We start from the raw sequence: 26,918 nt of genomic DNA, 5'->3' as shown, positions 1-26,918 counted from the left end.
TCATATTGAAAATGCAATTTTCTGTCTCGATGTTTATGAATGTCTTCAAATTCCCTTTCATAATAGCCCCTTTTTGACAGGCCTTTTTCAACTCTGAAATATGAGAGGAAAGGTTGCAGCAGAGTGTAGAATATACCATTACAGGAGGTGCACCTCTGTCCCTCAAGCCACCCGCGCTCCTTCGCAAGGCAGGGATGATAAATGCACGTGGAGGAGCTTGCAGAGCCCAGGATCCATGGCAGAGAGGCAGGATTCTTTCACTGAATGCCAGGCAGTTCAGATGCTGAAATACACTGTGACACTTTAGGGAGCCTGTCTCTGTAAAATGTATGGATTCTGTGTGGTTTTATGAACTGGGTGTGACTCTGTGCTCACAGGAACTTCTGAGTGCTGGCAAAGCTCATCACACACTCGCTGGGGAGCAGTCAGAGCTGTTAACGTGGAATTGCCCTCCACAGGTAGGAATGTGTCGGTGCACTGAAGGAATCCAGTCTCCTCTGGATCACCTGTGTGCAGTTTTCACCATGTCCTGCTGCTTTTGTGAGAATCTGGTGGCAGCTGAGGGAAGAATTCCTCCTGAGCTGGATGTCCTGCAGCCTGACCAGGTCAAGGGAGGGGGTTCTCTCCTCTGATCTGGTGGGACCCCACCTGGAGGTTTGTGTCCACCTTTAGGGTCTCCAGCACAAAAAAGACCTGTTGGGATAAATCCAGAGGAGCCTTGGAGCTACTCCAAGGGCTGGAGCCCCTCTGGAGCCAGGCTGGGACACCTGGGGTGCTCACCTGGAGAGGAGCAGCTCCAGGGGGAGCTCAGAGCCCTGCCAGGGCCTGAAGGGGCTCCAGGAGAGCTGGAGATGGACTGGGGACAAGGCCTGGAGGGACAGGACACAGGGAATGACCTTAAGCTGAAGAAGCCGAGGTTTAAATTAGACATTATGAAGAAATCCTGTCTTCACTTCTTGTCTTAATAACATTTTAATTTAAATACATTGTGAACTGTAAGTAGTTCCTAAAATGCAGTAACCTAAAATGAAAATAAATGAAAGTGAAAATTTTCTTCTTCTTCTTCTTCTTCTTCTTCTTCTTCTTCTTCTTCTTCTTCTTCTTCTTCTTCTACTTCTTCTTCTTCTTCTTCTTCTTCTTCTTCTTCTTCTTCTTTTATTTTTTTTTTTTCTTTCATTTTTTCCCCTGTCTTTAGTGTCTCTGTGACACGAATTGTCCCATAATAGTGATGGGACACACCTAGGGTTCTTCCTGTCCCTCACACCAATCTTGGCTTGGGTCTGGGTTCAGCTCCCCATTCAAACAGCAGCCTGAGTATATAATAGACAAAAGGATAAGAAGATAAAATGTTTTATAAATGTGAAAACAGGTGAAATTCCCTTTGGCCTGCTCCCAGAGGGTGCTGATGTCCAAGCTGGGAGCAGAGGAACATTCTGGTTAGCTGGACCCACAAGCTGGGACATCCCGTGGCTGGGCTGTGCTGGACCTGGCTGTGCTCCCACAGCTCTGGGAGCTGACATACCTCCAAAATGCTCCTGAGGCCATAGTCCAGCAAGTCCAGGTGGCAGGTGCACAGCTGGGCTGGGATGCTCCCCTGTGTCCATCGATGGAGGCAAATCTATTCCATGCTCAGCTTTCAAAGGCGGTTTAATAATAAACATTAAAATGCCAACTGACCTGCAATGGGAGGGAAAAAAAATTGTGACATTAAGCACCTTCACATGAAATAATTCAAGTGAAGCTGGAGCAGATTTTAAGCATAAGGAGGTCCCTGGGTGGTGAAGGTGGAGATGCACACCTTGGAAAGGTCAGGCAGCTGCTGAAACCTCCGTGTGCTCCCAGGTCTGACAAAAACAAGGTGGAGGCAAAGCAGCTCCAGAGCCAGCCCGAGGAGGAAGAGGGGAGCTGTGCCAGTCAAAAGAGAGGAAACATTTCTATTTCTGAACATGCTGAAAGGCACCAGCAGTCAGGAGGAACAGGTGAACCAGTGCTTTGCTCCTGAATTTGCACATCTTGTTTAAACTTCCCAAGTTTCTCCAGTCTCAGGATGCTTCCTGCAAATTTCTGTCATCTCCTGCCTGGTTTAGCTTTTCCTGGCCTTTATGGAGGCACAGGAGGAAAGCCAGCACAGTTGAACCCAGTTTAATGGTTGAATAGTTTTTATCCTGCTCTGGAACACGGAGCAGAGATCGTTTTCATTCGTTTATTGTTTCAGCACTGGGCAAATACAAATGTTTCTCTTGCGTCCGAGGATATTTTTAATACTGCTTTTTAGATGTTGTTTTATTTTGCTTGAAACTCCAAATGCATTCTTCCCAGAATTTCTAAGCATGTTCTTCTAATTTTTTTTCTAAGGGTATCCTGTCAGTTTTTAAATACAGGCTTTTCATGTTGCCAGTGAATTGCTTTGATCTGCAGATGAGAAGTGATGAGATGCAGTTTCCTCAGTGCTGAACTTTGCCAAGAGTGCTCCTGTGACGGATCCAAAAATTGGGAAAAGAAAATTCCTGACTGGACTTTCCAAAGCAAAATCTTTTCCCATTGTCTGAAAACAAAATGCCCAGAAGAAGTCTTCTGTGATTTGGTGGGACAAAAGTGAGTGAAGGAAAAGGGAACACAGTTTGATGAATGTTTTCTTTGTTTTATCTATGGAGTAATAGCTGGGAAATAAACTTCTATTCCTCTTTCTCTGTGCCACATCTATCAGGGGAGCTGGCAAGGATCTGGCAGCACAGAGGGACAGCTGAGGGCAAAAACTGCCCCTGAAGTGGTCTTTAAAAATTAGTCCTGAAAAGGACAATATCCAGTGATGCTGCAGGACTGGAAAATAGTCCTGGCTAGGTTGGAGGAGGTCTCCAGGCCATTCCCCTTCACCAGCTCCAGACTGCTCAGGGCTTTCCCTCAGTGGGTGTGGAAATCCCCAGGGATGAAGAAGGCTCAGCCCTCCCAGGGGAGATATTTTTCCTGAAAATCCAGAGCTGTTGGATCCTCTCAGTGCCGAAGTTCAGGAAACACACACATCCCTTGGGGGGAAATGGGCTATTTTGGGCAATTCATGCCAAATTACCCAGTGGGTGGTTGGAAGAGGCAGCCCAAGATTATTTTCACAAACACCACAGTTCCTTGAGATTCGGATGAGCGACTCTTTTTAGCTTAACTGCTACTTGAATTCTGCAGCATATTCCAGGGAATAAGTAAATAAAACACCATTCATGCCATGGGATCAGCATACTAATTTATGGCCAGATCTGAAGCCTTTTCCCAAGGCAAAATACAATTAAAGCCAGGCAGAACTTGACCCGAGTGAGCACTTCAGCATTTGATCTGTGAATTTGACTTTTCTGCATTTTTATTATTTTTATACCGTAGTAAAAGTCTTTCTCCTGCTGGATATTTTACATTGTGCTGGATATTGAATTCCTTGCAGCAAAGGCCTCACCTCTTGAAACCTAATCGTATATAGCATGCTGTCTAAAGAACTTAATTCTTATTGGAATACCAAGTTTAAAAATATATGTTTTTAAAGCATATCCATGACATTTTGTTAACCTGGTTCTAACAGTGGTCCAGCAGGAACAGCAGAGGATGAAAAGCGAGGAACAGGCTGAGATCTAATCTGACCCAACTCATTGATTCCTTCCCTGACCTTGGGTAAGCCTTTTGACCTGCCTGGGCCTCAGTCAACTCAGCTGGAAAATTGGGTAAAGAGTGGAGCCTGTTAGAAAACCATCTTCAATTTGAACAAAGATTTCCTGGAGACCCCAAAAAAGGGAGTGGAGTCATTCCATACAGACATAATTGATTGTGCACTGCTCAAGAATAACACCCTGAGCTGTGGGATACCATGGATGACATCTCATTCGTCCTGCCGTGGCTGGGTGGTCTCTGGGTCCACTTTTCCTGTCTCCAGAGCTGTATTTTTCCTCTCCCAGTGTTACTCTGGCTGTGCCTGCCCTTGATGGGAATGGGGCAAAAATATTGCACAAGCCTAAGAAGGTGGTGGGGAGGAATTATTATTCCTGCTTGGATTGGAGTTACTGAGGTAAATTATTGTCCCCCAGATTTAGGGTGACCTGGACTGGCATCACCTGACACTGTGTCACTAACACATGGCAATGAAATCAGGGATTTACTCAGAATCCAAAGAATCGTGGAATGGTTTGGGTTGGAAGGGACCTTAAAGCTCACCCAGTGCCACCCCTGCCATGGCAGGGACACCTTCCCCTGTCCCAGGTGCTCCAGCCCCAGTGTCCAACCTGGGCACTGCCAGGGTTCCGGGGCAGCCCCAGCTGCTCTGGGCACCCTGTTCCAGGGCCTGCCCACCCCCTGTGGTTCTCCTGAGGCTTTCCAGAGTGTCCTGGCTCTCCCAAGGCAGGCTTCCTGCCACCAGCCTGCCATTACCAAGAGGAAGGTCCAGCTGCAATCCCAACACAAAGCTCAAGCAGGATCCATTTCCAAGTGGGATCAATCAGCTTTGCCCACATTCCCCCATCCCAAGTGGAGCTGCTCAGCCAGTCTGTGCTGGAATGCCTTGAGGAGGGCTGGGAGCCAAGGGAGGCAAGACAAGAGCACTCCGTGGCATGTGGGGGCTAAGGGCACCCCATGGCATGTGGGCAATCCAAGAGCACTCCGTGGCATGTGGGAGCTAAGGGCACCCCATGGCATGTGGGAAACCAAGGGCACTCCATGGCATCTGGGGCAGCAAGCGCACTCCGTGGCATGTGGGCAATCCAAGGGCACTGCATGGCATGTGGGCAGTCCAGTTGAACTCCATGCCATGTGGCAATGCAAGGGCACTCCATGCCATGTGGCAATGCAAGGGCACTCCATGGCATGTGGCAATCCAAGGGCACTCCAGGGCATGTGACAATGCAAGGGCCCCCCATGGCATGTGGGAAACCAAGGGCACTCCATGGCATCTGGGGCAGCAAGGGCACTCCATGGCATGTGGGGGGGGGCTAAGGGCACCCCATGGCATTGGGAAACCAAGGGCACTCCATGGCATGTGACAATCCAAAGGCACTCCATGGCATCTGGGGCAGCAAGGGCACTCCATGCCATGTGGGGAGCCAAGGGTGCTCCATGCCATGTGGCAGTCTAAGGGCACTCCATGGCATGTGGCAATGCAAGGGCACTCCCTGGCATGTGGCAATGCAAGGGCATTCCATGGCATGTGGCAATGCAAGGGCACTCCATGGCATGTGGGGAGCCAAGGGCACTCCATGGCATATGGCAATCCAAGGGCACTCCATGGCATGTGACAATGCAAGGGCATTCCATGGCATGTGGGCAATCCAAGGGCACCCCATGGCATGTGGGCAATCCAAGTGAACTCCATGGCATGTGGCAATCCAAGGGCACTTGATGGCATGTGGCAATCCAAGGGCATTCCATGGCATGTGGCAATGCAAGGGCACTCCATGGCATGTGGCAGTCCAAGGGCACTCCATGCCATGTGACAATCCAAGGGCACCCCATGGCATGTGGCAGTCCAAGGGCACCCCATGGCATGTGGCAGTCTAAGGGCACGCCATGCCATGTGGCAATCCAAGGGCACCCCATGGCATGTGGCAATCCAAGGGCACCCCATGGCATGTGGCAGTCTAAGGGCACACCATGGCATGTGGCAATCCGAGGGCACTCGATGGCATGTGACAATGCAAGGGCACTCCATGGCATGTGGCAATCCAAGGGCACTTGATGGCATGTGGCAATCTAAGGGCACTCCTCCATGGCATGTGGCAATCCGAGGGCACTCCATGGCATGTGGCAGTCTAAGGGCACACCATGGCATGTGGCAATCCGAGGGCACTCGATGGCATGTGGCAATCCGAGGGCACTCCATGGCATGTGGCAATCCAAGGGCACACCATGGCATGTGGCAATCCGAGGGCACTCCATGGCATGTGGCAATCCAAGGGCACCCCATGGCATGTGGCAATCCGAGGGCACCCCATGGCATGTGGCTGCTGGCACGCGGGGCTGGCGGTGGCTCCCGGCTCTCCCGGCTCTCCCAGCTCTGGCACTGTTTGTCCTGGGCCAAGGCCAGCTCCTCTGCCTGTGCCAGCGTGTTTCAGCCATCCTGGACTCACTAATCTATTCTCCATGACCCACGCTGGAAAAATGACCGTTTCCTTTCTCCAATTCCCACATCTGCCATTTGTTTTGCTCCCTTTGCCTTTGCTGAGATTTGGGAAGGAGTTCAGGAATGCGGAGTGCTGCTCAAACCCAGACCTCAGGGCCTGAGTGGCATTTCCCTGGCAAGGCCTGGAGGTAAATAGTGAAGGGGAAATGGGCATGTTTCTTCACTTCCACGTGTGTACTCCAGGATGTTTTTAAAGCAAAATAATGATTTTGCTCTAAAGTGTTACCAAGAGTAGGAGGGAGGTGGTATTTCCAATGGAAACCAGTAAATCCTGCCCTGCCTGTTAATTGGCTGTCGTTATCCTTCCATGAAATAGTTTAAACTTTAACATTAATATTAGGTGCAAACACCTCAAAAAAAGTCACTCCTGCTAGTCCAAATGAAATTACTATGTGAGAATGACATTTATGTTGGAATAAAATCATCACTGTGCCTCATATAACATAATATATCTATATATTTTGCATCACAAAAAAAAAAAAATTAAAAAATACTGGCCTCTGCTCTCTTTAAAAGTGCAGGCATGGAGAAATAAATTTTTTTCTTGAAAATGTTCAGTACTTTTAATGGACTATTCTGAAAACATGTATTTCATTTTGAAGGCATAAAGGCAAATTGGAAAAGCAGTGAGCACAAACACAGCGTAGAAGCAAAATGCAGTGAGAATTTTCAGAAAAATTCAAAATATTACAGTTTGAGAGAGGCTGGAGGATGTGCTATGACTAAGAAATCACCCTTTCCCCACCCCCCTTCTTTTATTTCCAAAGAGAAAAGGCCTTGATCAACCTCCCTAAATGCATTTCCCTGTGATCCCTTTTAACTGGAAATGAGTGATTGCAAATTTTTTTAGGCCTATATAGATATATCTGCACCCCTGAAATAAAGAAGAGTAAAAACAATCACACCTTGGGAAAGACAAACTTAAGGAAGATCAAAGGAAGATTTAACCAACAGGATTACTGCCCACAAAGATACTTCCCTGCCTTTTCTTGTAGCAATTCCATGGAAATTTGGTGTTAAAATAGAAACTAGAGTTAAAACTGAGATCTAGGTCTGCTGCTCTGTATTCCTCTGGGCTTACAAGGCTAAGCAGAAGTAGAGGAATTACCCACAAATATTTGGTGGGTTTTAAATCAAGAGCCTAAAATAGCTGGGTACTTATGGAATTAAAGGGAAGGGAATTTGAAAAGAGCTGCTTTAAGTCGCTGCGATGCAGCTTTTTAGATTAATGGCCAAGACTGAGGAGCTGCATTTTTGTGCCTTTGGAGCCACGGGATCCTGCTGGGAATGGGGAGGTGAGGCAGGAGGAAGTGTTGAGGTTTGTGTGCTCTGCCCTGGCCGGTGACAAGTGGCACCTCCTGCCCTGTCCTCTCCTCTAAGTGCCACATGTGCCATCAGAAGCCTGCAGACAATTCTGAAAGCTTTCAGTTATTCATATTTAATCTGCTGCTATCGCTCCCGTGTTCCTTTTTTTGCTCTTGCTTCTGGCCAGATTTCCTCCCACCAGCGAGCACCTTTGTTTAAGATTATTTCCCCCCAGATAGATCAGGCTGCATTTTTTCGAGTTCAGGGTCATTTGTCACCACTCAGAGAGTGACTCTGCTTTGATGGCTGGGGCCATCCACTCTGGCTGTTGTGGGAGCAGAGTCAGAGAGGAAAAGTGCCATGAGCTCATCTGGCTGTGGTGGTGGAGCTGTGGGGGGATCTTTGGGCAGCTCTCTGGCTCTCAGCCCCCTGTTTGCTCCACAGGCAGATAAGGGTCTCTTTCATGTGCAGGAGCCATCAGGAAAGGAAAATCCAACGCTGTGGTGGAATGACTCCACCATTGTGGCTGGGAGACCCTGCACAGCATCAGTTGATAGTGCCTGTCTGTTCTTCAAAGAGCTGTGACAGTGACAGCACAAGTCAGGGCTCATGGCCTTGTCTGGAGGCCTCTGTCCATCCTCAGCTGAGCACCACATGGGCTCAGAGAGTTTGAAATACAGGAGTTTTTGGTATAATGCTTAAATGTGGAGCTGTTTTGTGCAGAGTGAAAGGCAGAAATATAGCTAGAAAGTGGTCAAAAGTCCATATTTTTTGTAGAAAATAAATACAAATAGTTAAACTAGGGGGGTAAATCTTTTCTCACTGAAGTCAGTGCAAAAGTCCCTTTGATTTTTATAGAATCCTAGAACGGTTAGAGTTGGAAAGGACCTTAAAGCTGATCTAGTTCTAATCCTTGCCATGGGCAGGGATACCCTGCACTGTCCCAGTGCTCCCAGCCCCAGTGTCCAGCCTGGACTTGGGCACTGCCAGGGATCCAGGGGCAGCCACAGCTGCTCTGGGCACCCTGTGCCAGGGCCTGCCCACCCTGCCAGGGAACAATTCCCAATTCCCAATCTCCCATCCAGCCCTGCCCTCTGGCAGTGGGAGCCATTCCCTGTGTCCTGTCCCTCCATGCCTTGTCCCCAGTCCCTCTCCAGCTCTCTGGGATCCTCTTCAGGCCCTGGAAGTGACTCTCAGCTCTCCCTGGAGCCTTCTCCTCTCCAGGTGAGCATCCCCAGCTCTCCCAGCCTGGCTCCTCAGGAGAGCTGAAGAGAAAATCTGGGTTGTTTTTATATGTAATTGAAAGAGGATAGAGAGAGAGAGCAGGTAGCTCTGTTAGCATAACTACAACCAAGAAAAAAGGCAAAAATGGAGACAAAATACATTTAAATTCTTTAGTCTCATCAGACTGACTGTCTTCCAGCTTATGAACTAATTGAGAGGAGAATGGAAGCATAAAAGCACTTCTTGTTTGAGTTAGAGAAGTAATTAATTGATCAGATGTTGTTTCTTCAGCAATTACGTGATATTCCCCTGTTAATCAGTTGAAATTTTTGGTGTCAGTATCAACATCCAGCATCTCTCTGTTTTCCACAGTGGATGAATGAGGTTCTTCTCCTTCTCCAGGGGACCTGTGGCTGGTTTTGACCGAGGCTTTCCAGGAGCGTTTGTCGTGTCACGGATGCTGAAGAACTCTGCAGGTTGGAGACTTTTCCATAATTAAACTCGGTGCAAAATCAAGGGAGATCTTCATCACACTCCTTGTATTCCTATAAAATCTGTTGCCATGGGAGCTGGCATTGAATAGCAAGGTAGTGGAAATCCAGAGTGTTACATTACGTTTGCCCTGTAGCCACAGGAGGGTCCCTTAAAATAAAGTCGCCTTTTATCTTTGCTTTCTGAATAAACATAAAACTAGATTTTTAGTGCAAAATCCTGATTTCAAGGTTATTGATGCCAGACTAAATTAATACAGTCTGTGCCATAGCATACAAAATCCCCAGCAAAGCCAGGGATACTCCTGTCTTTTGAAAGCTTGACATTTGTTTTTCATAATGAACTTAAAGGTCACCAGCTACAGATGAATCAGGATATCTGCTCGAGTTTACATTTACATGCATTTTATTTTATTCCCATGTGCACTTTTTATGAGATCCATCACTGGAATAAAACTGTAGCGCTCTCTTATTATCCAGCTTTGATGGTCTAGAAGAGTTATCAACCTGCTGCCTTTAGGAGCCACCGCTGTTCTGGCTGGGATGGGCAGAGGAATGGCTGCCCTCTTTCCTGAGCATCACCACTGGTTCCTCCTCTAAATATGACATTAAAAAGTGTCTCTCTGTCCCCAGTCCATAACTCCTCGTGTCCTGATGCCCTGCTCAATCCCTGGAATGCTGGCAAACCTGTCTGAGTTAGTGAAAAATGCTTTGTGTGTGTTGATGCTTCTTTAATTCCCGTTTTATTTCTACAGGAGAAGCTGTAATTAATCAAAACCCAACTTGCAGGGATTCAAAATGCCTCATCCAGCCCTAGAATGGATGTGTCCAATCTCTTCTGCATATGAATTTTTGTTTTTGCTCAGCCTAGCAAGTGACCTGTATTGCTGCACGGATTTTTTTGAAACCAAATAACATTTTATACTTTTACCAAAATACCTGTGGAGCTGACAGAGCATGATGCATTCATTTTCCTTGATTTTGTAGTGAGGGAAAAGGCTAGCATGAATAATTCAAAAATAATGCTGAGACTGTTAAGATTTAGTACTGGAGAGGTCATCACAGTTGGGAGAATGAGCTAGGAGACTATTACTATTCCACGATCTTTGAATCTCAAGGTGACATCATTATTATTTCTCTATATCTATAATGTGGTGCTGCAACCAACTCATTGCAGTGTTTCTCATGTAGGGGAGAAAGATCAATTACATACAGACCTCAAAATGTGAACTATAAGCATAGTGTCCAATAAAACTGTCATTAACAGTCACCACAATTTTAACTGTGTGCTTCCAGGTCAAGCTGCTTTAAAAATGATAACTGACATTGAAAGGTTGAATAAAGAGCGCCCGTTCCAAAGGGAATGGGGCTGCACCCAAATAAGTTGTCATTAACAAATTGGCTAATTCCCATCTTCAGCATTCATCTTTTCTCTTGTTGTTTCTGGTTGTACATCCACAGAGAACTCTGGGAAAATAGGAAAATAAAATGCTGAGTTTTCCACGTGATCAGCATCAACAGTGGTGCTGGGGATGCAGAGGAAGCGTCCCTGTGCAGTTTAATTGTATTTATTCCTGTCTTGGATGAGAAACTGAAAGATGTCACCCAAATGGAAGCTGTGTTGTGGTGGTGCTTTGACTGTTACCTCACCTCTTGGTGTGCCTGTGGAAGCCTGAGTTCTCCAAAATAAACACTCCCTGAGGAATACTGGGAGTAATGTATGCCAGGAAACAGCCGCCAGGACTTCAGAGGCGCCTTCCATTGGGCGAGCGCTGCCTTGTGTGTTTAATTAAACATCCCTTTCCCTTGGAGAATACCCCCCAAGCCTGCAACTCTCCCAATAAACAGTTTTCCGACATGTTTTGTTTTCTTTTTTTGTAATTTTCAGATGAGTCTGAGAGATAAATAAGGCGGCTTTCATAACGAAATTACAGAGGAAAAGGTTTGGTGAGCCACCTGTTCCAAACACGAGGACATTTGATGTAAGTAGAGCTCAAATGTTTGTAAGAAATATGCTGTAACTCTTTGAGGCTGTGATTCCTCCTCTGGTTTTGAAGGAGCAAGCTGCTATCCTCTTCTCTTAGTTCTTTCCAGTTTTCCTTGTGGGGTTTGGGCTTGCAGCACTGGGAGAGCTCCTCACTCCTGACAGCTGAGCTTGGAGGTGGTGCAGGATGAGGAGCAGCCCAGAGCTGTCCCTGCCTGGGCTCCAGCAGATCCTGCCCTTCCCAGTTCTGGCTTCCTGGCTGTTTTTCCCCTCTTGGCTCCTTCAGAGCCATGATCCACAGCCAGGAACACCCACAGTGCCTTACCAAAGCCAGGGAGCTCCAGCAGCTGCTCCAGGGGGTCTTCTCAGGATATTGGTGGCTTTTGGCTATCCAACAGCTCCTCCATGTTTAGGGAGGAGCATTTATTTTCCTAAATTCTGATTTACATCACTTCTATGAATTAGATATTTATCTAATATTAGATGTTAGATACAACGACAGACTGGGTTGGGTGGGAAGGGACCTTAAATCCCATCCTGTTCCACCCCCTGTCATGGACAGGGACACCTTCCACTATCCCAGGTTGTTCCAAGCTCCATCCAACCTAGCCCTGAACACCTTACTAAAAAAAAATGAAATTCATATGACGGAGGAACACAAGGAGCAAAGAGATGCAAATGTGTAAAAAAAGAAGAGCCTTTGTTATTTTGTTTGCCAGGCACTCTAGTGTGCACAGCTGGATGGAGAGGGCACTGTGGCAGGACCGTGGGCTCCAGCCCTGCTGAACCAAAAGATTAAGAGGAGATTGGTCGGAGAAATCAAAATTATAAAGGCTGGGAGAGACGTGATCCTGCGGCAGGAAAAATAAAACAGCTGTGAAACAATGTCTCTCTAATGGCTACAGGAAAATTAAGAGGGAGCAACTCAGCAGCTTCCTGGGTATTGCATTTTTCCTGTTCAATCAAACATTTATTTTAATTTTTAGCTTTTGGAGGAAAGCCACATGACTTCAGCTGCACTTCACCCTCCTTATGCACCCTGAAGTGCAGGGATGTTTGTGTCAGGTTGCACACTGTGGTGCTGCTCCTCTGCAGTGGTTAATCCAGCAGGGACTGACCCCTGGGCACTGCCCTGGGGCTCATTTGGGAGGGCCGGGAGACTGGAGCACCATCACCAACAGGAAAGGGCTTGTTGGACACCTGAGGACTGGGGATGAGAGAATCATGGAGTGGTTTGGGTTGGAAAGGATGTTAAGTCCCACCCAGTGCCACCTCTGCCATGGCAGGGACACCTTCCACTGTCCCAGGTGCTTCCATGCCCAGTGTCCATCCTGGCCTCGGGCACTGCCAGGAATGAGGCAGCCACAGCTGCTCTGGGAATTCTATCCCAGCTCATCCCCAACCTCCCATGGAACAATTCATCATTCCCAATCTCCCATCCATCCCTGCCCTCTGGCAGTGGAGCCATTCCCTGTGTCCTGTCCCTCCATGCCTTGTCCCCAGTCCCTCTCCAGCTCTCCTGGAGCCCCTTCAGGCCCTGGCAGGGCTCTGAGCTCTCCTGGAGCTGCTCCTCTCCAGGTGAGCACCCCAGGTGTGCCAGCCTGGCTCCAGGGCAGAGCAGCTTCTATGAGAGGAGACAAGGAAACCAATTTTATGGCACAAACATTGAGATCTCTGGAGATTTCAGATTGCTTTTGTCCTTATCACAGCCCCTCTTGTTTTGGGGCCACCACACCACAGCAGCAGCTACATTTGCTATTAGTTTCATATTCAGGAGCTATCCAAAAATATGAGCTTCTGCAGGTCAGGGGCCAATTCAAGTGGGTCACCTGCTCCAGGGTTTCCAAACTTAATATTGCCCTGATTTGTGCTGAAAGGAGCCTGGGAAAACTTTTGCTGCCAGTTCTGCCTCTTAGATCACCTGAGGATTTCCTCTGGACCCCACGTGCTCCCTGCATAGTGCTGGATTTTGCTTGCAAAGGCATCTGGCTATGGGGGATCTTTTTTGAGATTTAAAAAGCATACTAATAATTTAATAATAATGAAACCTTGCTGACAAAAATGGTGGTTTTGCAGAACCAAGCAGGGAGGAAATCCTCTTTTTGCCAGAGTTTGGGTTTCATAACGAGTTTTGAAACAACACTGGAGTCCTTTCAGAAGAGGGAAGGTTATGGTGCATTGTTCCCTAAACCAACCCCAAAACCACTGAAACAAGTGTTTTGAATGGACTCTTTGTTCATCACTGTCCATACTAGAAACTCCATCAATAAATAATGAATTTGGAAAAAGTGTTGAAAAGCTACAATAATGAGAAATTGCTTTTGCCATGGAGGACATTGTGTGCCCAGTGCCCGGTGAAGGACGAGATCCTGATATCCCACCAGGAGAGAAGAGGAAAGTGACGGAAAAGGAAAGGCTAAAGACAGTCATTAAAACCTGTTTATCATTAAAAAATAAAAGCAAAGTTCATTCTTAGCATGGGAATGCAAAGTGCAGCGTTCAAGGAAATGTAAACACAACTGCAACTATTTCATTTCATGGGAGGTTTTTGTTGCTCTCCTATTAAATTTAATGGGTTGCCTCATGAGAAGCAGCTCATTAATATGAATATGAGGAGCACGTTTCAACCTGCAAACTAAACAACACAAAGATGGGTGATGTTGATTTTCCCTGGCTTTTCAAAAACATGAACTCCAGCCGTGGAAGTAGCTGGAGCCTGGGGATAAAGCAGGGAAGTGGGAATCAGGGGCCGTGCTTCTCATCCCACTCTGTGTCAGATCCCTCTGATGTGAACCTGAGCAAATCAATTAACTGCTGTTTGCTTTGGTTCCTGAACCAGGTTAAATCAACCAACACCGCGCTGCTTATTGGGAGGCTAAATAATTGCAATTAATTATACTGGTCTCCATGAACATCACCGGAGTGGGGCCCCAGGGCTTGGGTTTGGGATGCTGTGGTGTGCTGGAGTCTGGGCTGATCCAAAAGCTGATCCAAAAATCTTCACAATGTCCTCCGTGGGAAAAGCAGTTTCTCATTATTGCAGCTTTTCAACACTTTTTCCAAATTCATTATTAATTGATGGAGTTTCTAGTTTGGACAGTGGTTGTTGCAGTGGTTGTATTTATTGGTGATGACTCCAACCATGACCATGGAATTTGGTGTTTTCAATGTGTCTGCCCATGGACAAGGCTGAAAGGAACATTCCCACATCCATGCATCCCTTTGGAATGATGGACAAGAGTCTTTCCTGTGAGGTTGCAGCTTGATGTTTTCAGGAGGTTGCTACATGAAAAAAAAAAAAAAAAAGAAGCAAAAATTATCAAAATGCCTTCAAAATTAAATAGAAAAATCAGACAGCAAACTGCCAGGAGGGGTCATAATTTTGGCCCTCAAAATATGTTAATTTCCGCACAATTATTAAATTAGGAATAATTTTCCAGAAGACTCTGGCTTCCAAATTCTCTTGTGATTGCACTCTTTGGCCACAAGACTAAAGCTCACCTGTGACTTTCAGGTGTTGTTTAGGGACTGGGACCTCAAGAAACTTCAATTATGTTTCTTTATTTGTCACTTATTCATCAGCAAAATTCCTTATGATGATTTTAAATTCATAAGTGGATGTGGGGTTTGTCTTAAACCCTGATAGTGGAGTTTAAATATGGTAGGGGCTTTGAGCATGGGGGATTTCACCCCAAAAAATCATTATTTATTTATTTCATATAAAAAGATGTCATGAAATAAATGTTATAAATGAAAAGTGCCAAAAATTCAGGCTTTAGTCCTGCAGTCAGATAGGATTTGCTACATTGGTGTAAAACATTGCTTCATTCAGAGTTCCTTCAGCATGAGCCCTCCAAGGTGGGTATTTACCCCTGGGTTGTCCCTCTCCATTCCTGCTGGGACCTCATCCCCTTGGAGCCTCCAAGGTCTGTTCAGGTGTTGGAAAACACATAAAGGCAGCTGCTGAAAATGAAAACAAACCACAAAAATGTGATTTTTTTTTAAAGTTCTCATCTCATTGTAGTTGCGAAAAGTTGAAGGAAGATACAATTTATATAAAACTGACAATTGTCAATTGTCATTGACACAACATTTTTTGATCATTCTTTCTGGAATTCTTTAAAATGAGGGTTTTATTCTGGCCTTATATTTTATGATCTGGTTCTGCTTCTGTGGGTCTCCCAGAATGGGAATTGCACTCAATACTGGGAATCCCAGAAAATCCATTCTGTCCATCACCAGCCCAGAACTTGAGTTTTTCCTCTTTCTTTTTTATTGCGGAGGAGCTGCCACCCTGCTGGGAGCAGCAGAACTCTGGGGTGAATTAACCCCATCCCTGCCTCCATCCTGGTGGGAGCTGCAGAACTCTGGGGTGAATTAACCCCATCCCTGCCTCCAGCCCAGCTCCAGACCCAAACCATGACCCACAAGGCTCCATCAGCAGCTCCCTGGAGAGATGCTGGTTTGTTCTGGGAGGGAAGACTGGGAAAGTCTTGCCTTGTGTGGCAGCCTTGGGATGGATCCCAATAAAGTGAAAAATTCCATAATGAAAATAATAAATAATCAAGTTCATGCTAAGTCCATAAAACTTGAAATAATATTAAACTTTTAGGATAAAGCACATAAAAGTTACTTTGAAAAATTCAGACCTGATCCTCAACTTGCACAAGGAAAGAAGTGTGAAACATTCTACTTTTTTATTTTGTAACATTTTTTCTCCATTGCACGTACACAGGAGACCCCTTTATTTCAAATTTAAAATAGTCCATGAAAATCTGTATTGACGTAATAGCTTATTAGGCTACAAGCAAAATATTCCCAGAACTAATTTTTAATTAATATAGTTCACTGAAAACTTATAAAAGATTCATACATAATATGATAAAAGAAATAAACATCCTCAATACCATGTTAAGTTTCTTTTCTTTGTCAAACATTGGGTTTTTTCCTCTGCAATCAGCACAATAAAACCTTCTCTTACAAAATTGACTTGTCTTTGGTGGCTCTGTCAGATGTGGTATTTTCTGATCCATAAAATAGTGCTTATTAATCAGAGTCAGATTCTGAACCTTCCTCTCACTTTGGGCACCGACTTTCATAAACAGTTTTGTATTTTGAATCCAGACTTTCCCTGGAGACACTGTCCCCCCAAAATGCTGCTCCAGAGCTCTGGAGGCCGCTGGAAATGCCCTCCCTGACCTCCAGGAGTTTTGTGTCACTCATAAAAACAGCCTGGCACACCTGGGGTGCTCACCTGGAGAGAAGAAGGATCCAGGGAGAGCTCAGAGCCTGAAGGGGCTCCAGGAGAGCTGGAGAGGGACTGGGGACAAGGCCTGGAGGGGCAGGACACAGGGAATGGCTTTAAGCTGGAAGTGGGTAGATTTAGATGGGATTTTGGGCAGGAATTGTTCCCTGTGAGGGTGGGCAGGGCTGGCACAGGGTGCCCAGAGCAGCTGTGGCTCCCCTGGATCCCTGGCAGTGCCCAAGGCCAGGCTGGGCACTGGGGCTGGAGCACCTGGGACAGGGGAAGGTGTCCCTGCCATGGCAGGGGTGGCACTGGATGAGCTTTAGGGTCCCTTTAAACCCAAACCATTGCATTGTTTTATGATGTTTAAGTGGCAGGAATTTCCCAGAGCTGCTCTCATCTCTGTGCAGTCCCAGCAAGGTGAGACACCGAGTCCAGGCCCCCTCAGTGAGTTCCCTCTGCAGGCAGGGGGAAGTTGCCATCTCAGGGATGGTTTTTGGCCCTGGAAAAGGAAGGTCCATGCCAGGATTACTGAGCAGGGAAGCGCCTTAACCCAGGTGCCTCCTGCAGGGTTGGTCCCACCTGCAGGGGCTGTCCCTGCAGAATTTTCAGCATCAGAAGGCATAGAGAGCTCCTCTGAGAATTGTGAAGGGCTGCTTGAGCCTTGCCAGCAAGGATGAGCTTCTGTGACCTGTTTGGCTCAACACACTCGATTTTTTGCCCTAAAAAACAGCTGTTCAGTGGATGGTATCTGATATTGAACGTTGGGTTCTGAGGAACCCTTTCCTCCTCGCATTCTTCTGTCCCCCAAAGTCCTCTCAGACACAAATCTTGTGTTTCACATTGAGTCCCTGTTATTTCAGGGACTCAAAATGTCCCTGTCAAAGAGTTTATTTCAGCCCGTGCACCATTCCCATTCGCATCAGAGGTTTCCACTGTGGAATTGGGTACAAAAGTTAATCTGGGACAGCTCCATAAAACCTGGGGGCTCTTGAGAGGGATGGAGGGGACTGCCTGGGTGGGACTGGCCACAGCTGGGGCGTGCAGCCACAGGGTGGAGGCTCTGCTCCTTCATCCTTCCTTGCTTTGGCAAGGACAGGGCAGGAGTTTCTCTGGAAGGAAGGATGACAACCTGGATCCACATTTCCTGCCCTCTTATTCCCAGTGGCTGCAGTTCCCCCTGCAAGGGCTCCAAACAAAAGCTGTGTCACGCTTCTCTTGAAGTGATGACAATTGAAGCTGTTGATTTTTATGTGGCTCTAATCAAACCTCGCTGCTTTTGTTTGAAGGAAAAACACATTTCCACCGAAACTGTTCTGCTGAACTGCAGCATCATGACACTCCCAGGGCCAGAAGGGGATTTGGGATTTGAGCTCCCTGTGCTGGTGCTCCTTACTGAGGGCAGAAGCTCCTGCTGGTGGACAAAGGAGAGAAAAAAAGGGATTTCTGTTTTTATAATTTTTAGCAGAAACATTAAGAGATAAAGACTGAATAACAGCAGCCCCAAGGGTGGGCTGAGAGGTCTCTTACCTCTATTTGCAGAGCCGTCTCCAGATGCCAGAGAAGCTTCCAAGAATTGCCCAAATCACTAAATTCTGTGTCAGAAAGACTTCAGGTATTTCACTGGAGATCTGATCCATTCAAATCTCCTTGGGAGGCACTTGCAAATGCTGTCCCATGTCCCATTGGTCATCTCAACAGCGTGTCCACTGAAGGAGTGAGGTGAAAATCTTGGCCATCTCCTGGAAAATCTTTCCTAATTAATCCAATTGAGTGCCTTAGTCTGAGTCAGGATAACACTATGTATTTAATAGGATTTAGCCCTGTGAATTCCTGATATCCGTAGCTCCTATGTGGCTTTAATGTACTCAGCATTTTTCAGGATTAGGTGTTAAGGGCTTGATCCCAAAACGTTTAAAATCAATAGGTGTTTTCCTTTGACTTCAGGGGGCTTTGCTTCAGCCTCTAAATATCAGTCAATACTTTCTGATCTCAGCACAGAAAAATACTTTTCAATCGCAGTTCCAAAACTCTTATTACTTACTTTGCACCACATAACTTCTTAACTCTGGGCGGATTTGAATAGGGAAATATTAACCAAAACAATAATGATATTATTAGCTGAAGTTTTAGCTTTTAAACTCAATAAAAAGGACCGCTGGGTATTCTTTAATGTTATAGAAGAAGGATGATTAATTTAAGGTTCAGGTGCAAGACAAGGTCAGGAAAGAATTGTTACTGTATACAGTGAGCATTTCAAGATGAATTTGTAGTTTGAAGTATCATTTTATGATGCATTTTCTGTTTTGTTATCAGGGGAAGTATGATGGGTGACATACGAGTGATCACAGTGTTTTGGTGCAATGTTCTGTGATGGGCTTTTCATAAAAATTAGCTGACAATGTCATGAGTATACAAGTAAATTTATAGCTTTCATACTGGACTGCCATTCCCAGAGCTATTTCCAATCACTTGGGCTTTTTATTAAGTTTATTGTTCTTTTATTGTTCAGTGGAGTGTAAGCAGTGAGATTACAAATAAATGTAAGTTGCAGCGGGTATGAAGTCAGGCTTGCAGAATTAGGGAAGATGTGAGCAGAGAGAGCAGAAATTAATTTGAATCCTGGGGAAAGGGGAGTCCTGCCATCCCCTGGCATCGTGTGGAGTCAGAGCCTGCTGTGCCCTCCTGCCACAGGTACCACCAAACAGCCCCAAAACAAACTCTCACTTGTGCTTCCAACATCCTGACCGCTTTTTTCCCCTTTTTCTCTCGTTTTTGTTGCTGTGTTCTCTCTCCACTCTCTTTCTTCTCTTACTCCAGCACTTTCTTGCAGCAAAACAGCCCCAACAAGTGAAGGGTGATGAAGTTTCTCATTTTAGCATCATTCTCAGAATATCTCTGGCATGGAACCTTCAGCATTTATTTCCCTCTCCTTTTTCTCCCCTCAAACAGCGAATACTTTATCATTTTGGTTAATATCCTGACCAGCAGAGCAGAAAATCAGACTCATAGCTTTTAATGACACATTTTCAACTGCAAGTTAGTAAAAAAAAAATCATTTTTATGTGGTTCTCCAATACTTATACAGACTTGGAGAAACATAATTAAAATTTGTGTTCCTTCTTTGTTATTACTGCTGTGGACTCCACTTAAACTGGATGCTGTTTGTCTGGGCAATCAGACAATAGCTGGAATCCAAAAGCAAATCGATTTGCTGTGTGGCTTGTGCTATTACTTAAGTTATAAATAAAATGATTTTTCCCAGATGGCTCCCTGATGGCCCTGCACTCTTCCTGGTACCAGCCCCAGCTTTTCATCCCTGCTGCATCTCCCTGGTGCATTCCCAGGCTGCTGCCACCTCCCTCCTCCCTCCGGGTTCCTCCTGTCCTCCCCCAAATGGCCAAAATCTGGGTCTGGAGTGGAGCTGGGCAGCACTGAGAGGAGATTTATTGGAATCCTAGGGCGGCCACTGAATTCCTCCCAAGGCCAGGCCTTGCCAGAGAAGCTGCAAAAGCCTGGCTTAGCTCTGGAGGACCACATCAAACTCTACGGAAAGGGAGTTGAGTTGGGAAGGGATTCCAAGGTTTCACCCTGAGGGCAATGTCAGATTTTCCCCTTTCTCTGTGCTAGGAGATGCCCAGGCCTCATCCCTTCCTTGTTCCTCTCTGATAAATAAACTCATTAGTGCCGCTGGTGAAGAATGAAGTGACATTTCAGGTGGCCAAGTTGGCCTACTAATTAATTTTTCTAGAGAAAACAATCTCAAACAGAAAGTCTTAAGTTTTCTCAAGGTTGTGTATTTACTTCACGGGCAAGTTCTCCTTCCAAAAAATGTGGGCAGGGCACTGCTGAAAACTAAAAATACAGATCTGAGAGCGTACAACACACACTAACCCAAGCTTTGCTTTCATTTTGCCTTTTCGAGCTGACCAAAATTGTTAATCTTACATGTTATGTTTTTGTAATTTTTGGTTTTTTTTAAAGATAACAGGGAAGATGTTCCCAGTAATCAGGCAATGTTCGTAACAGGAGGAAAACAAGTATATTGGAAAAATGGTGGGTCTAAAAATAAATATTTTTCCATGAACACACAAGAACTATATTGAGAATTACAGGGGAAAAAAATCAATAAAAAGTAGTATATAATAGCCATAGAGTTCAAACAAAGTGCATTCATTCCCTAGTCCCTAGGAGGACCCCTGATATATATGTGCAAAACTTAATGAAAATCAGACTTTGTCGTGTCATCAAAAATAGCAAAGCAGTTGGCTGAGTTTTCCCTGCATTTTGGCTACTCCTTGCTCCATAAATATAGCACCTATTTAAGGACCCAGCCTTGTTCCCATTAAAGCTGCAAACCTCAGACAAACTTTGGCACAGGCTGGGGGGCCCTGGTGTTTGCTTGGAGCGTGGTGGGGTGCTCAGTGGGGATGAGTGTCCCAGGGGGTGCAGGTTTGGTGGGATCATCTGGGTGGTCAGGCACAGGGGGACCCCCTTACAAGATCCTGAGGTGTCAAAATCACAGAATTCCAGAATGGTTTGGGTTAAAATGGACCTCAAAGCCCACCCAGTGCCACCCCTGCCATGGACAGGGACACCTTCCACCATCCCAGGTGCTCCAAGCTCCAGGGTCCAGCCTGGCCTTGGGCACTGCCAGGGATCCAGGGGCAGCCACAGGAACAATTCCTGCCCAATATCCCATCCAAACCTCTTCTGTGTCAGCAGGAAGCCATTCCCTCTGTCCAGTCACTCCATTCCTTGTCCAAAGTCCCTCTCCAGCTCTGGAGCCTCTCAAAGGCAGTGGTTGTTGCATCTCCTCTGTAGCTTGGCTTTCAGCCACGCTGTGGCTCTCATTCCTGTGAATATCCACCCAGCCAAGTGCATTTTGCAGCAATGTCTGTGCTGTGGTGTAGGGCATAGAGACCTCTGGACTTATTTTGGATTTCAGTGCAGAGGATGTTCTGCTGTACTTCCACTTGGTGCCCAGGGATTCTCCTCCTGATCCCAGCTTTTCAGGGAAGCTGTGCATGGCCTTGCCCAAAGCTCCCTGCTGGGGCTGGAACAGAGGAATTCTGTGCCTCAGTCATCCAGGAAATACTTGATTAACTTTTTTTCTTCATATAATGTGATAACAGTATTTTTAAAGGATCTGGGCACTTTTTCTTCACGTGAAAGTTTCATCACCCTTGTTTCTCTCTCACCACTGACACCAAATGTTCCTCAACCTGCAATTGAGCAATTTTAGGGAGTCAAAGACAATCTAATCCTGAGCTCATTCCTGTTTGATGAAATTTAAGCTGTGGGACCCCAAGCCAAGGCCAGTTGCAGACAATGGGAGCATTTCTGTTTGTTTCCATGGGTTTTCTCAACTTCTGTTTGTGCCAGAGGCCCATCACGAGTGTTGCAATTGGGAATTTGTCCATAGGAGCCTCTGCTCTGCTGCACTTAAAAAAAAAAAAAATTCCAAACCAACCAAACATTTTTATTTTGCTCATGGAAAGAGTACGGGAAAGGATGAGAATGGAGACATCCAGTCTGGCTCTGAGCCAACACAGCCTGGCCAAGAGGCAAATTTCCTACAATTTAGAGATCTGCTACAAGAAAGAAAACCCATTGTTGTGCCAGGCTTTGCAATTTTTAAGTAAAGGGGAAAAAATGATTAAAAAAGAAAAAGAGTAAAAAATAAAAGAGAAAAAAAGGGAAAAAGGAAAAAAGGGGGAAAAAGGAAGGAGAAGAGGCATAAGGGGAAAGGGAAGGGAAGGGAAGGGAAGGGAAGGGAAGGGAAGGGAAGGGAAGGGAAGGGAAGGGAAGGGAAGGGAAGGGAAGGGAAGGGAAGGGAAGGGAAGGGAAGGGAAGGGAAGGGAAGGGAAGGGAAGGGAAGGGAAGGGAAGGGAAGGGAAGGGAAGGGAAGGGAAGGGAAGGGAAGGGAAGGGAAGGGAAGGGAAGGGAAGGGAAGGGAAGGGAAGGGAAGGGAAGGGAAGGGAAGGGAAGGGAAAAAGAAAAAAAAAGGAAAAAAAAAGGAAAAAAAGGAAAAAAGGAAAAAAATTAAAAAGGTCAGCAAACAATAACTTCTTAAATTAGTTTTAAAATTAATTCCTAGAACTTTCTTTCCCAGAAGACAGGCTGGCTCCTCCTGCCCTCAGTCATTCCCATACAATGGCTGGCTCCAGGGCAGGAACCTTCAACAGCAGTTTTGCAACTCCTCGGATGAGTAATCTTTACTTCTGCCCCACTCTCCTGAGTAAGGGATGCTTGAGTAAGAACTGGTTGAAGGGTCTGGCCTGCTGACAGCAGAGCAGGGATGGGTTGAGCAATGGCTTCTCAATGTGGTGCCAGAAGCTCCATAAAATTTGCAGGAATTTCTTCCACAGAAATTTTAGGCACAATCACCCTGGGCTCAGCAGGCAACTACTCACAGAATCCTGGAGTGGTTTGGGTGGGAAGGGAACTTAAATTCCCTCCAGTGCCACCCCTGCCATGGCAGGGACACCTTCCCCTGTCCCAGGTGCTCCAGCCCCAGTGTCCAGCCTGGCCTGGGCACTGCCAGGGATCCAGGGGCAGCCCCAGCTGCTCTGGGCACCCTGTGCCAGTCAATGCCTTACATTTTTATTTAAACACTTTGCTTCAAAATGCAGCCAAATTAACTACATTTACATATTTTTATAAATTTATCAACTTGAGGCAAAATATGAACATAATTGTGAGCTTGGTGAGGAAAAGGCACTAAAAGACCTCATACTGGAAATCTTGGATTATCAAGCTTCAAGATTTCACTTTAAACTTGCCAAGTTTGTAGCTGGATAAGCAGATATTTTAAATAACCTCTTTCCGACTGCACTCCTCAGCTGATAGTATTTAGAAATAAACAGTATCTGTAAGTATTTTCACCTTTCTGGAGTTTTTTAATAGGAATTAGTGAGGCTGAATCTCAGGGGACAGCTTTATTTTGTTAAACCTCTAACACATTTTGTTTCATGTTGAGTCTTTGGGAGCTCTAATATGTTTTGGGTGGGTAATGTTTCCATACATTACTACTCCATTCATAATCCATTACTTGGATAATTCCTCATTTGTGAGACCTGGAGAAATTATGGTATTCACAGGCATTTTTTGAATATTTATATAATGTCATAGCAGGGCTTAGGATATCAGTTGGCTGGAGACAAAGGCAGGATCCTCAGTTATTCTCATACTTAAGTACCAGTTTGATTCCTTGGCAAAAATGTAAATTACAGCGTTGGAAGGCAAAGAATTATTGAACAAGGGGATTACATTGCAAAGCAGTTATTTCAACAGCTGCTGCCCGTAAGAGGGGATCGGAATTTTTCAGGGATGTAATTTTCCTGTGCAGAACTCTGGTACAAAGTGAGACTATCAGCACAATTAAAAGGACAAACATGCACTGGATTCCGTGGGCTGTGCTGGGTGTGAGTTGTTCCTCCTTGGGCTGGAGGAGGAGCACGTGGAGCAGGAGGTGTTGCTGGGTTTGAGGGCAGCTCAGGCTGAGCAGCAGCTTGGGCTCTTCCACAGCCACGGGCTGGAGTGGTGCAGGTCCAAAATCCCTGGAATTTCTCCTGGAGCTGTTATCCCTGTGGCTCCCAGCCTTCCCACTGCCATTTCTGGCTGGGGAAGTTAATCTTGCTCCTACTTAAAGGCTTTCTTTCCTGGCACAGGGGCTCCTGCCTTCCATGGCCTGAGGACATCCAAGTGTCAGTGAACAGCTCCTGGGGCAGATCCCGGGATTATCCTGCAGGAACAGCCCTAACTCTGCACTTGGCCATTTCCATCTAAGAATATAAATGACATTTTCAGAGCAGGGAAAACACAATTCATTTCCCTCCTCAGTGGAGGAAGGGGTGGAGCAGGCCAGGTGAGTGAGTTGCCACCGATCACACAGGGAACCAGGCTCAAAATCCAGAATGAATATGTCTCCTGAATCCAATTTCCAGTTCGTGGGTAGGAGGTATTTTTCCCTGTCTCCCTCCTTTGCAGCAGGAGCTCTGTTGTGACAGTTACTAATGGGTTGCAATCATCATGGATCTTACACCAGCATGCAGCACAACCAGGAGGTGTAACAACAAGGCTCCACTAAATAATCCATTTTGGCAACCTGACATCCAGGAGAAGTTTATTTTATGTAAATAACAGTTGATTTAGGTCTGGATCATTGCAGAGACTCCTCCTGGTTCTGGGACCTTTTGCCTGGGAGGGGAATTTTGGGTGGGAACACACAGAAGGAAGTGCCCACACAAACACGCAGCTGGAATGTAACACAAACACCAATGTGGGATTTGAAAAGTCCAGTGTAGGAATAAATTTTCCTCCTATAAATTCTGCTCTACTCACAGGTGAAAAAGATCTTCCCATAAAGCCAGGAAACAGTAAATAATCCCTAAATAATCCCTTGGAGCAACTGAAGACAGACACAAAATTGTCCATTGTCTCATCCCAAAAGAAGAGTTCCATCCTACATCAAGGTACTCCTTGGGACTACAGGTGTTTGGGAATCCTGGGAGGATCTGGGGTTTATCTGTGCTAGTTGGATCTAATACAAGGCAGTCTATAAAAAGGCTTTTGCAAACACTGGTGGGAATCAGTCTTATGCAGAGAAAATGTTGGAAATTATTTAAATTGCAGTGTAAGTATTTACTTTTCCTGGGATGAAATCACAGTGCCCTTGTCTCTCCAAACCCTCAGTGCCTTCTCTGGCAGCTTCCATTTGCCTGCAGTGCTAAACAGAGTCATCAGAGGGCTTGACTCTTGGCTTAACTTTAGTCACAGCCTTACTAACCCTGCTTAAAAATGGCCACTTTACTTAACTAAGTTGCTAAAGGATGTCCTGAATGCCCGTCCTGGTGCTCAGTCACAATTAATGGTGCAAATCCATTGTTTTTCAGGAATATGCCCTGGGTTCTTTGGTTCTTCCTGAGACATTTGAGCTGTTGCAGGGAATGTTTGTTTTTGTTTTTTTCTATGGGGTTTGAATTTAAGCAGAACTGTTTTTATGGGAAGTGTGATGTTGCTCGCATCGATTTGGCAACTGGGGAGACAGTGTTAGTGGGTGACCTTGAAAAATGTGATAAGTGGCAAGGGTGCTGAAAGGTTGAGGCACAAATGGGGTGGCTAAAAGCATATTTATTTCTAGCCTGTGCCAGTGGAGAGGGGTGAAATCCATGGATCTCTTCTCCACAAGAAGAAGCTCCTCAGTAGCCATGGAGTACTTTCCACCACGTTCACCTCAGCTCTGCAGAGAAAATATTCACAGCTGTAACAGGGCTATGTGAAACCTGACAACAGGGAACCTGGAAGCCTCAAAGAACAAAAATGAAGGGGAAATTTTGAGAGTGAGACACGTAGCCACTGCAGGTTGTGTGGAAAATGATCTAGAAAAGGGTTAAAACTAGAAAAAAAACCTCACATCAGTAAAATTGTAAACACTAATTCTGCTCTGAGTAGCAGCTGCAGGTGAGTGTGGTGTGTAACAGCAGAGTGAGGAAATTACCAAACATTTCCCAATCCCTTTCTGTCTGAGACGGAGCAAACACAACCCCCAGGGTGCAGATGGTTCCTGAACCACTTAGGCATCCACACAAGTATTTCTGTTTGCCAGAATGAAGCAGAGATTTTTGGCTGGTAATGATTTATTATCTCAGCACAGTGATCATTTAGTGGTTTCCCCAGTAAATCAGCCTGAACTCTTCAAAGAGAACTGGGAGGATCAGTCTCTATCCCTGAAAAAATCCAGCTTGCTTGGAGAGGGGCATGGCTAATTAAGGATTTGCAGGAAAACAGAAAACACAGATAAAGAAGGAGTTTATAGAATAATATTGATGTCACAAGTTTGTATTGCATGAAACACACTGGGGTGCCTCTGAGCAGGCAGGGAATGAATTTATGGCTTTGGGCAGCAGTGGTGGGATGTCATCTCCTGGTGGATCCCAGCCAGCTAAAGGAAGCGGGAAATCAGGGCACTCAGAGATGGATGCTGCAGGAAAAAAATAGGCTGGACAAGTCTTCTTGCTTCAGCATTTAAATAAAATTGTGCTTAGAGATACTGATGGGACAGCTGGAAAAGAAAAAAAAATCCTCCATCTTGTGCTGGCTATAAAATGTGCTGAGGTTTTACCTGGGAAATGTTTAGGCAGAGTCAGAAAAATGGAACAGAAAGTGGCAATCTTTGAGATTCCCCCAGTTCTGAGGAAAGTTTGAAATGTGCAACATTCCAAAGAACCAGAGACTTCTGCAACCAGGACTTTGTTGCTCTGAATAATTAAAATAACAGGGGAAAAGGAGAGCAGCTCTCACATGTAAGATTTCTCCAATGCTACCAGTGGCCTGGATACCACGTGACAATATTCCTTACTTTCCAGGAGGATGTTTACCATGTTCCCTCATGATTCCTCCACATATTGGCCATCTTTCCAAAGTATTTCCAAGGCAAATAAAAGTTGTGCTCTTCTTATTCTTTCTCCTGTGTCTGTTTTTGTCTGAGCTCTTGCATTCCCATCCCTGGCAGTGCCCAAA

General features: G+C 45.7%; 1 long non-coding RNA gene across 2 annotated transcripts; it reads left to right on the top strand.

Moving 5' to 3' along the window:
• The first annotated feature begins 1,159 nt into the window (after positions 1-1,159).
• Positions 1,160-26,918, top strand: LOC135306957 (uncharacterized). Of its 2 annotated transcripts, none has more exons than XR_010367708.1 (6): positions 1,160-2,595; positions 3,563-3,651; positions 9,077-9,150; positions 11,054-11,147; positions 24,743-24,871; positions 25,540-26,918. It is a non-coding gene; the product is annotated as an uncharacterized LOC135306957 (long non-coding RNA). The 2 variants fall into 2 exon arrangements; XR_010367707.1 differs by having other exon boundaries at positions 9,047-9,150.

Source organism: Passer domesticus, chromosome 8 (assembly GCF_036417665.1).
Source record: "Passer domesticus isolate bPasDom1 chromosome 8, bPasDom1.hap1, whole genome shotgun sequence".
In the NCBI taxonomy this organism is placed as follows: domain Eukaryota; kingdom Metazoa; phylum Chordata; class Aves; order Passeriformes; family Passeridae; genus Passer; species Passer domesticus.
This window is presented reverse-complemented; position numbering and strand designations above follow the sequence as displayed.